This window comes from Cervus canadensis, chromosome 1 (genome assembly GCF_019320065.1).
Source record: "Cervus canadensis isolate Bull #8, Minnesota chromosome 1, ASM1932006v1, whole genome shotgun sequence".
In the NCBI taxonomy this organism is placed as follows: Eukaryota; Metazoa; Chordata; class Mammalia; order Artiodactyla; family Cervidae; genus Cervus; species Cervus canadensis.
The window spans coordinates 92,625,882-92,639,551 of NC_057386.1; the positions used below are offsets into that span (position 1 = coordinate 92,625,882).

The window sequence follows — 13,670 nt, forward strand, 5'->3', positions numbered from 1 at the left end:
TTGGCATTATAAAGTAAAATAAACATCAAAATACAAAGGATGCAAAACAAGTAACTGGAAATATGAGTTTACAACCAGTTCTGTGTGTCTACCAATTTGTCTTTTCAATCAAATTTTTAAAAATCAAATTGTCTTTAACCAGATCATCTGACGTGTGCACACAGTCTTGATGATGGAGGGAGGGTGCAATAGGAATGTTATTTGCAAAGTTCACTAATACAATGAAGCTGTTCAGAGAGCTTCTGTTCAGGTAAGAATAGAAAGGTGTTTACTTTTTTTTTTTTAAACTAGAATTTGTTGTGCAAAAAAAGCCAAGAAACAGTAGTTATCTTCTATAGGATATGTAGGGGAGAAGAGAATAATACTTCACATAGGAGGAAGATTAATCTCAATATGCTTGGGGAGAAGGAAGAAGGAAAAAGGGAAAGTGAAGAAATCTGCTTCTGATTGTCAGTAGAAACTGATACTATAAATAGAGGTGCTAGTAGGTGCCCTACTTTATGCCTGCTAAGGAGACACAGGTTGAGGTGAGGAAAATGTAGCAGATATTTCATCCACCCTTCTACTGAAACTGCTATCTCTAAAGTCCTTAATGCTGAAGGTTTTTGTCTTTATCCATTCTCCCTGAACACTCCATAACACAGAAATCAGGATAAAATGATGCTTCGCCTTCTACTGAGAAACACTCTCATTTTATTCTTCTCCTATCTCTGTGGTCAGTCCTCCTCAGTCTCTTTGCTGGTTCTTATTCCTTAACCCGTTTATGAGTCTTGCTATTTCCTGGGGTTCATCTTCCACTTGCCTTTCTCTTTTCTTTTTCTGTTGATCTAAGTTATTCATTTAGAGAAGGAAATGGCAACCCACTCCTGTATTCTTGCCTGGAAAATCCCACGGACAGAGAAGCCTGGCAGCCCCCAGTCCATGGGTCATAAAGAGTCAGACACGACTGAGTGACTAACACAACAACAAGTTATTCATATTGATCGTAAAGTGTTACCTTTATGCCTTGATGACTTCCAAATCTACATTCAACCCTGACTTCTTTAACTCTCGATGCATATTTCTGTCTACTAGACATCTCCACCTGAACAACTTACAGATATTTAAAACTCAATATATTGTCTTTCTCTTCAAATTTATGTGGCTCAGACGGTAAAGACTCTGCCTGCAACGCAGGAGTCCTGGGTTCGATCCCTGGGTCAGGAAGATCCCCTGGACTAGGAAATGGGGTGGGAAGTAGGAAGATCCCCTGGAGTAGGAAAAGTGGGTTACCACCCACTCCAGTGGGAGAATCCCATGGACAGAGGAGGCTGGCAGGGTTACAGTCCACAGGTCATAAATAGTCACACATGATTAATGACTTTCACACTTGCTTACATTTTCTGTCTTGGTTAACGATGCCCCCCCTCCCCCGCAAGTCGGCCAGCATGGGAAGCTTGGAGTCATCCAAAATCCTTACATCTTTTTCATTTCCATTCCCCATTTCATTGGTCACCAAAATCTGTGGATTCTTACAGCACATACCACACAGATTATCACTGATCTGACCTTCCCCATACCCCACCTCTACTCCCTGGTGATCTGAGAACAGAAACTGTCTCTGCTTGATTGTGGATCCTTAGCTTGTACCACTGGACCTGGTACTTGGCACACTGGCTGCTTTGTAAAATTCCATGTTGCTGATTCTCCTAGGCATGCACACATACACAGTAATCAGTTAATACCTGGGTTCTACCAAAAATTCCGAGAGAAGAATATTCCCTGAAATATTTGTTTCTCCCAACAGAAAAACACATCTACATTTGTATGATGGATTATTAATCACACACCTAAATTTTTAGTTTCTATAGAAAAATAAAACATATTTTATGCTTTATTTCTCTTCAAAAGGGAGTATGTCAAGAGAAGGATATGGTGGAAATGCCAAGAGGTAAAAACTGTCAAGAAGTCCCAATGAAGAGATCTGCCTTAGCCTGCCTCCAAAGCAGGACCTGGGACAAAGACACAGATACAGGTCTCATCACCTACTCATGTGTTGATCTCAGGAAGCAGGAGTTAAGGAGAAGGGAGAGTAAGGCAGAGGAAGAAAAGCCAGGAAAGAGGGATTTGTTGGAGTGGTTTCCACTGTGAGCACCTAACTCTAAAGAAGCATGTAAAACACCCATCAAGACTGGTTCAGTGAAGAAGGTCAGAGCATTGATACACTGACTCCTGTCTACCCCTGGAGAAGTGTTATCACCAGGAAAATAAACCCTCCTGTACTTCTGGTATGCTTACATGTGTGGGTCAATGAACTACTGTGGGTTTGCTGTAAATTCAGGGGCAGGAAAGAAGAGAGGTTTATGGTGGGTGTCTGAGGTAGACTGAAAGGTGATAACAGAAACAGGTTTCCTTGATACTTGAGCAGACTGGGAGGATGCAAGATGAAGACTTGTGTGAGTCTGATGACTATGTCCACTAGAAACATTCATAAATGTTCTCTACTTAAAAATATATTGGAATGAGGGAGGGAGAAGTAAGGCAGCAAGTGGTAAGGAGTGTTTCAGAGCCACGGATAGACACTGTATGTTGGTTCCCCAACACCCAGATCCAGATCTCTACTGACTCTATCTGACAGGATACAAAAGTTAAACAGTTTATTTCCCAGTCTTTCTTGCTAGAATCCCCAAGTGTTACCAAGTGATACCATTCTGGCAACTAGACATTAGAGAAAATCTGTTAACATTACCCCCCCCTTCTCCCAATCCCTCTCCTACTGTTTTGAATGAACATGAATGTGATGTTCAGAGCTGCACTGTCTGTCTTACAAGTAATACATGAGGAAGAACGCAGTCCTGATATAGAGGCAAAGCAAATCCCTACAGGACTGGCTCCCTTTAAGTTTGAGAGATGGATGAGGCCCCCAGCCTCTGCTCCACCTAAGCATTTTCTTTATGGAAAGGTGACCGGTTTAAGGAAAATGTTCAAGTCTAGCTCCTGTCCAATTGCTATAAGACAGTGCTACTGGCAACACTTTGCTTTAAACCCAGCCTAAATGTGAACTCCTGAGATGCTATCTCTGTGCATCCAAGGTGTCCTCCTCATTTCACTGTCCCCTGAGTCTACCTTGTTTCAGGTCTTTTACCTTCCAGTGGCGTCCTCTCTCAGGAGCTCCCAGTCCCACTTACCTCACCAACCTGCTCCAGCCTGGCCACACTGCAGTTGGTTGGTCCCAGCTGCCTTATCCTGTTCTGCCCACACAAGGAAGAGATTACATCAGAGAGGAAGATGGGACTGAAGAGCATGAGAGGATCCAGTTCCATTTCCCCCACCTCAAACTCTGGGCAGAAGGAGGTCTTTCACTGGCTTCCTGAAAGCGGCATTATGTTTACCAATTGTTACATCCACAGAGAAACCGGAACAACCCTGGGTTGAAAGCTATTCTCAGCGACATTTCTATGTAGAAGAAGCAAATAATCTATACAAAGCAGAGTGCGTGCATTTGTAGTCACTTCACTTGTGTCCAACTGTTTGCGAGACTATGGACTGCAGCCCGCCAGGCTCCTCTGTCCATGGGATTCTCCAGGCAAGAATACTGGAGTGGGTTGCTATGCCCTCCTCCAGGGGATCTTTCCCACTCAGGGATTGAACCTGTGTTTCCTGAATTGCAGGGGGATTCTTTACCACTGAACCACCAGGGAAGCCCCTTAAAGCAGAGTATAAGTTTACTAGGCTCTTTTTTTCTGAAATCACCCCAACCCCTTTCATGTTCCATCTGTAAAAACAAAATTAAGAATTAAATAATTCTTAATTCTAAGATTAAAATCCTCCCCCTCCGCCAAATCAACACAGCTATTGTTTTTTCCTCCAGGAGAACATTGCGAGAAACCTCAAGAGCCAATAATTTGTATGCCTGCTAGTACTTGAGACACTTTTGAATCAATCCTTCTTTCTCTAGTGAAGACTTATTTATCTCCTTGCCATGGTAGCAAGCTCTTTGAGGGCAGCTGTGGGGTCTTCCATTTATCATGCATCACTCAAAGGGAACTTAGCACATTATAATCTACACTATCGATGCAAGATAGCTTTAATAGGTTTGTGTCTATGACTTTCTTTGCTCCAATCCAAACACCTTCCAAAGTGACTTAGTCCACTTGTTAAATTGCAATCTTCTTAGATGCGGATGGAAAATTCCTCCTCTTTGGTAGTTCATGGGTCAACATGAAATTTAGTGGTAGGTGGTTTCTGTTTAGTTACTGTAGGTAGACAATTTTTCTTTCTGAAGACATTACCTTTTACAGTAATTGGCACTCCTGGTGTTTTTGGTTGGTAGGCTGAATGAGTCATGGAGGCCCTTAGGTTACAATTGAGGCAGGTTTTAAAACCACATGGGAAAAACATTTTACCTGAGGAAATCGAAGTATATAACTATCTATCTATCTGTTCTGGTACTCATTCAACATGTAATTGAGAACCTACTGGGTGCTAAGTCACATATGCTAGACACTGGGGTAGAATGATGAATGAATGTGATAAATAAGTTGCCTGTCTAACTTAGACTCTAGCGGTAGACATGAACAAGTAAATAGGAAGTATTACTTGAGTACAGTCACAAAACAATTACGTATAGTGTAATCAAAGGAAATCCGATGAAACCATATATTTAAAGAATGAGAACGAGAAACTCTAAGTAGACCACTGCACAGTAATCAGAAAAGTTCGGGCAAGAAGTTGGGTGTTTTTCCTGATACTCTAGTTCAAAACATCAGAAGTAATGGCAGCAATTCTTCAAATCCTCCAGGGAAGAATACTGGAGTGGGTAACCATTTCCTTCCAGGGGATCCTCCCGACCCAGGGATGGAACTTAGATCCCCAGCATTGGAGGCAGATTCTTTACCATCTGAGCTACCTGGGAAGTCCTCATACTTGCAAAGCACAGGAAAGATTCTAAATCATTGTGACATTATCTCATTTAACCCATAAAAATTTTTTTTGAAAATTATTTTATTATAACCCCTTACAGAAGAGGAAACTGTGGTTTAAGGAAGCTAAGTTGTTCTAAAGGAGTACCTTCTATGTATCAGTGACAACAGCCCATGGCACCGCTTTTTATTAGGGACATACTCTGTACTGAGTGCTGTTTAATAATTATTAACAATTTTCTAAATTAAACTCATATTTTTAAACACTGTAAATAAGAATTCATCTTATATGAGCAGGTGTGCAATTTACCAAAAATAAAAGCACCTTATGAGAAATGACTTGGGTACTGTGACTAAAAGACCCAGAACTACTTAGAAATTTCAAGTCTCACTTTCTTTTATCTTGGAATTCTTTTTAAGTGTCTCAATTTTAAAATGTTCCACTCTCTCCTACATGGGAAAAAAGTAAAACCTGTCTTTCTATTTTAAGTCTGTAAAAACATGTTGAATGATTCTTTACACTGTAGTCAATATTCTCAGGCAAACAGCCACATCAAGCAGCAGCTCACAGCCCAGCGGAGATTAAATATCTACCTATATGGGAAACCTTGTGTGCGTGCATGCTTAGTTGCTTCAGTAGTGTCCGACTCTTCGTGACCCCCTGGATTGTAGCCCAGCAGGCTCTCCTGTCCATGGGATTCTCCAGGCAAGAATACTGGAGTGGGTTGCCATGTCCTCCTCCAGGGGATCTTCCTGCCCCAGGGACAGAACCTGTGTCTCTTACATCTCCTGCATTGACAGGCAGATTCTTTACCACTAGTACCTCCTGGGAAGCCCATCCTTCAGATTCACTTTTCCTTCAAAACATGAAGAAATATAAAAATCAATGAATTCTACTGGTCATACCAAAGCAGCAAATGTCCAATAGTTATATATATACTAGTTATAGTTTGAATACTTTCCTATTAATGTTTGTCAAGACAAACATTTTAAAACTGGATTTAAGTTTATTTTTTAAAACCAATTATTAGAGTAACATGTTGACAATGATATAAGTATTTCAATTATTTTAAATGTTTTCATTCTTGCTAAATGAGAACTTTACAATAGAATTTTATCTTTCAAAAATACACAGTTACATTATGAAATCAATTGTTACTATGCTCGAGCAGTCACTTGATTTTGAAATAATAGGAGAGACTAGTTTATCTGCAGATTTCTCACAGTCTTTCCTGGGAGCTTTTATTAGTTTGTTTCTTTGCTTTTTCAGACATGGAGTGAGCACAGACCCTGTTTTCCCCCTAAGAAGGATATTAGGACATTTGCCTGGTTTTCTGAAGGGAGAACATGTTCTGATATTTTTCTCTTTGATTTTATTTGTCCTGTCACAAAAGTCACATTATGTTGGCAGAGGTGTGTTTGTCATGAAGAAAAAGGAGGTTAAGCCTCAAGTCTCCTCACTTAAACAGATCTCCTCCATGGCTCCTGAAGTGTTCCTCTCAATGTGTTCATATAGCCATATGTTTCTTATCTTTCCAATTTACCCTCTGTCGCATTTCCCCTTAGGAGGAGTGCCATTATAATGGCATAGATATTTGGCGGGATTTAGCTAAGCCATGCTTTCTCAGTGTGGGTGATATTGCACTCCACAGAAGCAAAACATCTTATTCTTTTCTAAAATTCTTATTCTTTTTATGTCTAATAAAAGAGTAAGACATTTTGCCTCTCTCTCTAAATATATATTGGCTTCCCAGGTGTTACTAGTGGTAAAGAACCTACCTGCCAATGCAGGTGACATAAGAGATGCAAGTTTGATCCCTCGGTCAAGAAGATCCCCTGGAGGAGGGCATGGCAACCCACTCCAGTATTCTTGCCTGGAGAATCCCATGGACAGAGGAGCCTGGCAGGCTACAGCCCATAGGGTTGCACAGAGTTGGACACAACTGAAGTGACTTAGCATGCATGTGCAAATATATATATTACATAAAAATATCAATTTAGTCACTCAGTCGTGTTCGACTCTGCGACCCATGGACTGCAGCATGCCAGGCCTCCCTGTCCATCACCAACTGCTGGAGTCTACCCAAACTCATGTCCACTGAGTCGGTGATGCCATCCAACCATCTCATCCTGTCGTCCCCTTCTCCACCTGCCCTCAATCTTTCCCAGCATCAGGGTCTTTCCTAATGAGTCAGCTCTTCACATGAGGTGGCCAAAGTATTGGAGTTTCAGCTTCAACATCAGCCCTTCCAGTGAACACCCAGGACTGATCTCCTTTAGGATGGACTGGTTGGATCTCCTTGCATTCCAAGGGACTTTCAAGAGTCTTTTCCAACACCACAGTCCAAAGGCATCAATTCTTTGGCACTCAGTTTTCTTTACAGTCCAACTCTCACATCCATACATGACCACTGGAAAAACCACAGCTTTGACTAGACAGACCTTTGCTGACAAAGTATTGTCTCTGCTTTTTAATATGCTGTCTAGGTTGGTCATAACTTTCCTTCCAAGGAACGTAAATATATAGATAATATATTTTTGGTATAGTTTTTGGTTTAGCTTCAGTGCCCACTGCCCTAGGTTTAGCAGGTCCAAGATCAGGGCCCTAGAGAAGCCCAGCCACTTTCTTGAGGAGCCCTTGCCACAATACCAACTTCATGCCCCTGGGAGGGTCCCCCATAGTGAGATGATTCCCACTCTGAGAACAAAAGAGGACAGCAAGGGTTAGGGCACAAAGTACTTTATCTGCCTCCCCTTAAAGTGATTTCACTCCACAAAGCTGGCATGTTCAGTGCTTCAGTGTTTTCACTCCAAAGGTGGCACTGGAAGGAGAAGCAAATCAGCTGTGGACAGATTTGAAACTTGCCATGAGCCTGGTTCACAGAATAAGTGAGGAAACCAGGATTCAAGCTTTGGACTGTCTGCTACTTTAAAGGGAAAAGTAATGATTTCAGTTGTTACCCTTATCCTTTTTTCGACTATTTTAAATGAATTTTTAAAATAAAGGTTGTTTTCCTTTAAGAGTAACCCACACAGTCAATCAGTCTGAACACTGAGGAGATCTTGGGGGGCCTGGCATGGCATGCTGGTTACAGTAGGAGTTGGGCAATGGGAGGCCTACTGTTATTAAATCAGCCAGAAGGAGCTAGGGCCAAGGGGACATTTCAGAAATTCTCTCCTAGGCAGAGGCTTTGATTCCTAAATGGCCCACAGCTGTGGAAGGGAGTCATCCATAGGTACAAGTCTAGATGGGACTTAAACTCTGCCTTAAGATCTTGGTGAATTCTCTCCTTCAAAGCCAAGTTATGGTAAGTCTAAACTTACAACCAAAATTCCATGTTAGAATCCACCCATGAAGGTGAAGCTACAGTAGTCCCAGGGAATAACCAATAAGGATGCTGACTGAGAGGTGGGGACAGAAGGATGTATTTTCCGAGAAGAAAAAAAAAGTAACCAGAAACCTTGACTGGGAAGAAGTTAGGGTTTTACTTAGTGACTTCATCTGTTCTCGTTCACAAGTGGCAGTGAAAAAGGAAGAAAATAGTTTCTTCCTCATTTTAGAACACAAAGAACCAAGCAAGAGTAAAAAAAAAAAAAAAAAAAAAAATGAAAATTCCGCATTTCAGGGAAGTTAAAGCCTATAGCAAAATAAAGGTCAGAGATATGTTGACTCCTAGTATAAGTTTTTCAATTCTGTAATGGTTTTTGATTCTAAGTATAAAGGTTAAAGGTGAAGAGAAAAAAAATCTACATGAGCCCAAGAAAAACAGGGTAAGATTAAATAATAATTGATGACAACTAAGAACTTGTAGGGGCTTCCCAGGTGCTCAGTGGTGAAGAATCTGCCTGCCAATGCAGGAGGTGCAGCTTCGATTCCTGGGTCAGGAAGATCCCCTGGTGAAGGAAATGGCAACCCACTCCAGTATTCTTGCCTGGGAAATCTCATGGACAGAGGAGCCTGATGGGCTACAGTCCATGGGGTCGAAAAGAGTCGGACACGACTTAGCAAGTAAACGACTATAAGAATTTGTAAGGTGCCTAAAGACAGAAACATAGATCAATGGAACAGAATAGAAAGCCCAGATATAAATCCACGTACCTATGGACATCTTATCTTTGACAAAGGAGGCAAGAATATACAATAGAAAAAAGACAACCTCTTTAACAAGTGGTGCTGGGAAAACTGGTCAACCACTTGTAAAAGAATGAAACTAGAACACTTTCTAACACCATACACAAAAATAAACTCAAAATGGATTAAAGATCTAAATGTAAGACCAGAAACTATAAAACTCCTAGAGGAGAACATAGGCAAAACACTCTCCGACATAAATCACAGCAAGATCCTCTATGACCCACCTCCCAGAATATTGGAAATAAAAGCAAAATAAACAAATGGGACCTAATGAAACTTAAAAAGCTTTTGCACAACAAAGGAAACTATAAGCAAGGTGAAAAGACAGCCTTCAGAATGGAAGAAAATAATAGCAAACAAAAAAACAGGAAAAGGATTAATCTCAAAAATATACAAGCAACTCCTGAAGCTCAATTCCAGAAAAATAAATGACCCAATCAAAAAATGGGCCAAAGATCTAAACAGACATTTCTCCAAAAAGACATACAGATGGCTAACAAACACATGAAAAGATGCACAACATCACTCATTATCAGAGAAATGCAAATCAAAACCACAATGAGGTACCATTACACGCCAGTCAGGATGGCTGCTATCCAAAAGTCTACAAGCAATAAATGCTGGAGAGGGTGTGGAGAAAAGGGAACCCTCTTACACTGTTGGTGGGAATGCAAACTAGTACAGCCACTATGGAGAACAGTGTGGAGATTCCTTAAAAAACTGGAAATAGAACTGCCATATGACCCAGCAATCCCACTCCTGGGCATACACACTGAGGAAACCAGATCTGAAAGAGACACATGCACCCCAATGTTCATCGCATCACTGTTTATAATAGCCAGGACATGGAAGCAACCTAGATGCCCATCAGCAGATGAATGGATAAAAAAGCTGTGGTACATATATACAATGGAATATTACTCAGCCATTAAAAAGAATTCATTTGAATCAGTTCTAATGAGATGGATGAAACTGGAGCCCGTTATACAGAGTGAAGTAAGCCAGAAAGATAAACACCAATACAGTATACTAATGCATATATATGGAATTTAGAAAGATGGTAATGATAACCCTATATGCAAGACAGAAAAAGAGACACAGATGTATAGAATAGACTTTTGGACTCTATGGGGGAAGGTGACGGTGGGATGATCTGAGAGAACAGCATCGAAACATGTATATTATCATATGTGAAACAGATCGCCAGTCCAGGTTGGATGCATGAGACAAGTGCTCAGGGCTGGTGCACCGGGATGACCCAGAGGGATGGGATGGGGAGGGAGGTGGGAGGGGGGTTCCGGATGGGGAACACATGTAAATCCATGGCTGATTCATGTCAATGTATGGCAAAAATCACTACAATATTGTAAAGTAATTAGCCTCCAACTAATTAAAAAAAAAAGAATTTGTAAGGTTCCTAATTGTTCCTAAGTGTTTTTTACTTATTTAATCACCTTTTCTGTATTTTTTTTTAACAATGCAACTTATTGTTATATAGGTATATGATTTTTCTTTGCAGTGTTTGTTCACATTTCAAAAAATATAAGTGGGAGAGGATTTTTTTTCCCCCATGAATTGCATCTATAGGAAGTCTAGTGAAGTGAAGTCGCTCAGTCGTGTCCAACTCTTTTTGACCCCATGGACTGTAGACTACCAGGATCCTCAGTCCATGGGATTTTCCAGCAAGAATACTGGAGTGGGTTGCCATTTCCTTCTCCAGGGGATCTTCCCGACCCAGGGATCGAACCCGAGTCTCTCATGTCGGAGGCAGACGCTTTACCGTCTGACCTACCACGGAAACCTAGCTGCATTCAAATTCAGCCACTGCATTATTAAGATACTGGAGCCCTGTCATCACAGTCACCCACTTTCTCTCCTACTGAAGAAGTGCAGATTTAAAGGGACTTAGCCACAGGGCAGACGGGAGGAAATCATGAGATGAATGTGTCAGGGAGAGGTACCAGCACCTCTGAAGTCTTCTGGTGCTTCTAGCTCCATGTGCTCTTTCCCCATCCTCTCCTCACCAAGACCTCCTGGTTTATCCTTTTAGTGATGCTCCTATGGGCATTCTTGATCCAGTCCTTTCTCTCCTGCACTTGTGTCTTCTTTGCCAAACCCCATTAGGTTAAAGTTCCCATCCACTCTTTCTACGCTTGCTTTCAATCTTGGAATAAAGTCACAAGGCTGAATGGATCCACAATAAAACCGCACACACGACCCACTTGGGCCATCACTGCTACTTGACAAGGTTCTCTCTTCTAACAGACAAACCTATGAAGGTCTCAGGATACTTACTCTAAACCTTTCTATCAACCCCCAACATCACTGCTGTCATATTCACACTCAATAAACAGCTTCCCATCCTATGTATTGTGAACCTAGGCCACCTTCTATACTTTCTTCCTTTTCAAATTAAATTTCTTCAGTATTTCACACACACCCACACACACACACTCTCTCTCAAGCTCTTCCTTCTTTCATGTCTGTTTTCCAACCCCTCTGTAAAGCTGATCCCACCACATTTCACTCCAGGAGCATCATACTCTCAAAAAAAAAAAAAATCCTCTCTTGATTCTTTAATCATCCCCTCACTCTGACATATCTTCTTCTTTCAATAATATGCTCCAGCACCTTCTATTCTTAAAAAAACAACAACTTATGATACCACGTTTTTACCTTGTGTTAAAGTCTGTGCATAAGTTTTATGTCCTTTACTAGAATAAATGCTCCTTAAGACCAGGAAATAAAATTTAAGCAAATTCTTTTTAATGGCCGAGTAATATTCCATGGTGTATGTGTACCACAGCTTCCTTATCCATTCGTCTGCTGATGGGCATCTAGGTTGCTTCCATGTCTAAGATTGAGTCTTACATATAGTATGTGCTCAATGAATGTGTAGTGAATGGATGAATCAATACAGTAAGTCCTCTACATATGAATCTTCAATTTGCACACTTTCAAAGATGTGAATGTACATGGCAGCCCCTGTATGCTAGCTGTTATATTGTACTACTGTACTTTCAGGGTACTGTACTGTAATATAAAAAATATTTTCTTTATCTTTTGTTTGTGTTCTACATATGTATTATTTGTGTGAAAAGTATTATAAATCTATTACACTACAGTACTAAAGAGCTGATTCTGTTAGTTGGATACCTAGGCTAACTAGGATTTGTTTGTAAATCCATTTGTTTGTTGGATTTACAAAAACAAATAGGACTTAGGAACTTACTCTTGGAATGGAATTTGTTCTTATGTAGGGGACTTACTGCATTTTCAATCTAATCAAGCCTTTCTTGGGCTTGTTCCTGATCTCTGAAATAGAATCCATGGGAGTACTCTGAATTGCTTTGGTAAGACTCATTTCAGGTTTGGAATGCCCAAAGACTGCTCTGGACTCAATATGTGGGATACTGTCTCAGATAGTTACCTTCTCCGAATAATACAACACCATGGCCCTCTGTCAATGCTTATACATTTACCGATACTGGAAACAGAAATTAACTGTCTTGGCTTATCCCTTCAGTCCTTCTTTAAAATGCAACCATCTCTGGGTGAGGTATTCTTACATTAAGGTTGGAGTAAATTAATTTTTTCTGATATTTTCCTTTAGACTAAATGTGACAGGAAGGAGAACACAAATATCACCTTTTGTCCATCAGGAATAGGGGCAGAAACAGATGGTTTGTGGGGGATAGGGGAGGCAGAATATACACTTAAAAGTACAGCCTGCCATATGCAGGCCCAACGCCCAGCAAGGCTTCAGTGAGTCTACAGTGTTTCTTCAATAGCTTGCTGTGTTGCCCTCCCTATGATGCGGTCTGAAATCCCCAAGGGCAGGTGCTCTCCAAGGACCACACAACAAAAGCAAAGTCATTTTTGTCTCCAGGAAGGTCACTATTAAAATATAGTCAGAAGCAGGCTGGAATCTTGCTTTAATCCTGTTTCTGCCGTTAATAAACTGAGGGGCAACTTCCATCATTGTCTATGAGTAGATTGGACTTCATTTTTCTAATCCTGCAAGTACTGGTGGTTCTTTTCAAAACAGGCCTATGGCAGTATATGATTTGTGATATTTTCCCTCCTTTCAAAAATTCCAAAATTTCAAATGCTCTATAATCACATGCTTTAATATCACTGAGAAAAACTATAAAACAAAACAAGAGCTCACTCACTATAAGCTTTAGGAGAGAAAAACATGGAAATATCTTTGGTGTTACAATGTTTTCCTTAAAATGAATTTTGGTAAAAAACAAAAATATTCTTCACAGTATACAATATTGTAGTTAGACCTAGTATCCACCAATTCATAATTACCAAAGATCCACCTGATGCGAAGAGTTGACTCATTTGAAAAGACCCTGATGCTGGGAGGGATTGGGGGCGGGAGGAGAAGGGGACGACAGAGGATGAGATGGCTGGATGGCATCACTGACTCGATGGGCATGAGTTGGAGTAAACTCCGGGAGTTGGTGATGGACAGGGAGGCCTGGTGTGCTGTGATTCATGGGGTTGCAAAGAGTCGGACACGACTGAGCGACTGAACTGAACTGAACGGAAGGAAGGTTAAAAAAATTATATAGAAACAGGAAAGCCAGAAAGATCTACTAATAGAAAATGAATATGCCCGCCAC

General features: G+C 40.8%; 1 protein-coding gene across 1 annotated transcript in view; it reads right to left on the minus strand.

Annotated features, from left to right (window-relative positions):
* Nucleotides 1-8,068, minus strand: part of LOC122453208 (calmodulin-1-like) — a 34,442-nt gene extending 26,374 nt beyond the window's left edge. The window contains exon 1 of the mRNA XM_043487118.1: nucleotides 8,063-8,068. The gene's annotated coding sequence lies outside the window, so the exon portion shown is untranslated. The remainder of the gene's footprint in view (nucleotides 1-8,062) is intronic.
* Nucleotides 8,069-13,670: the final 5,602 nt, after the last annotated feature.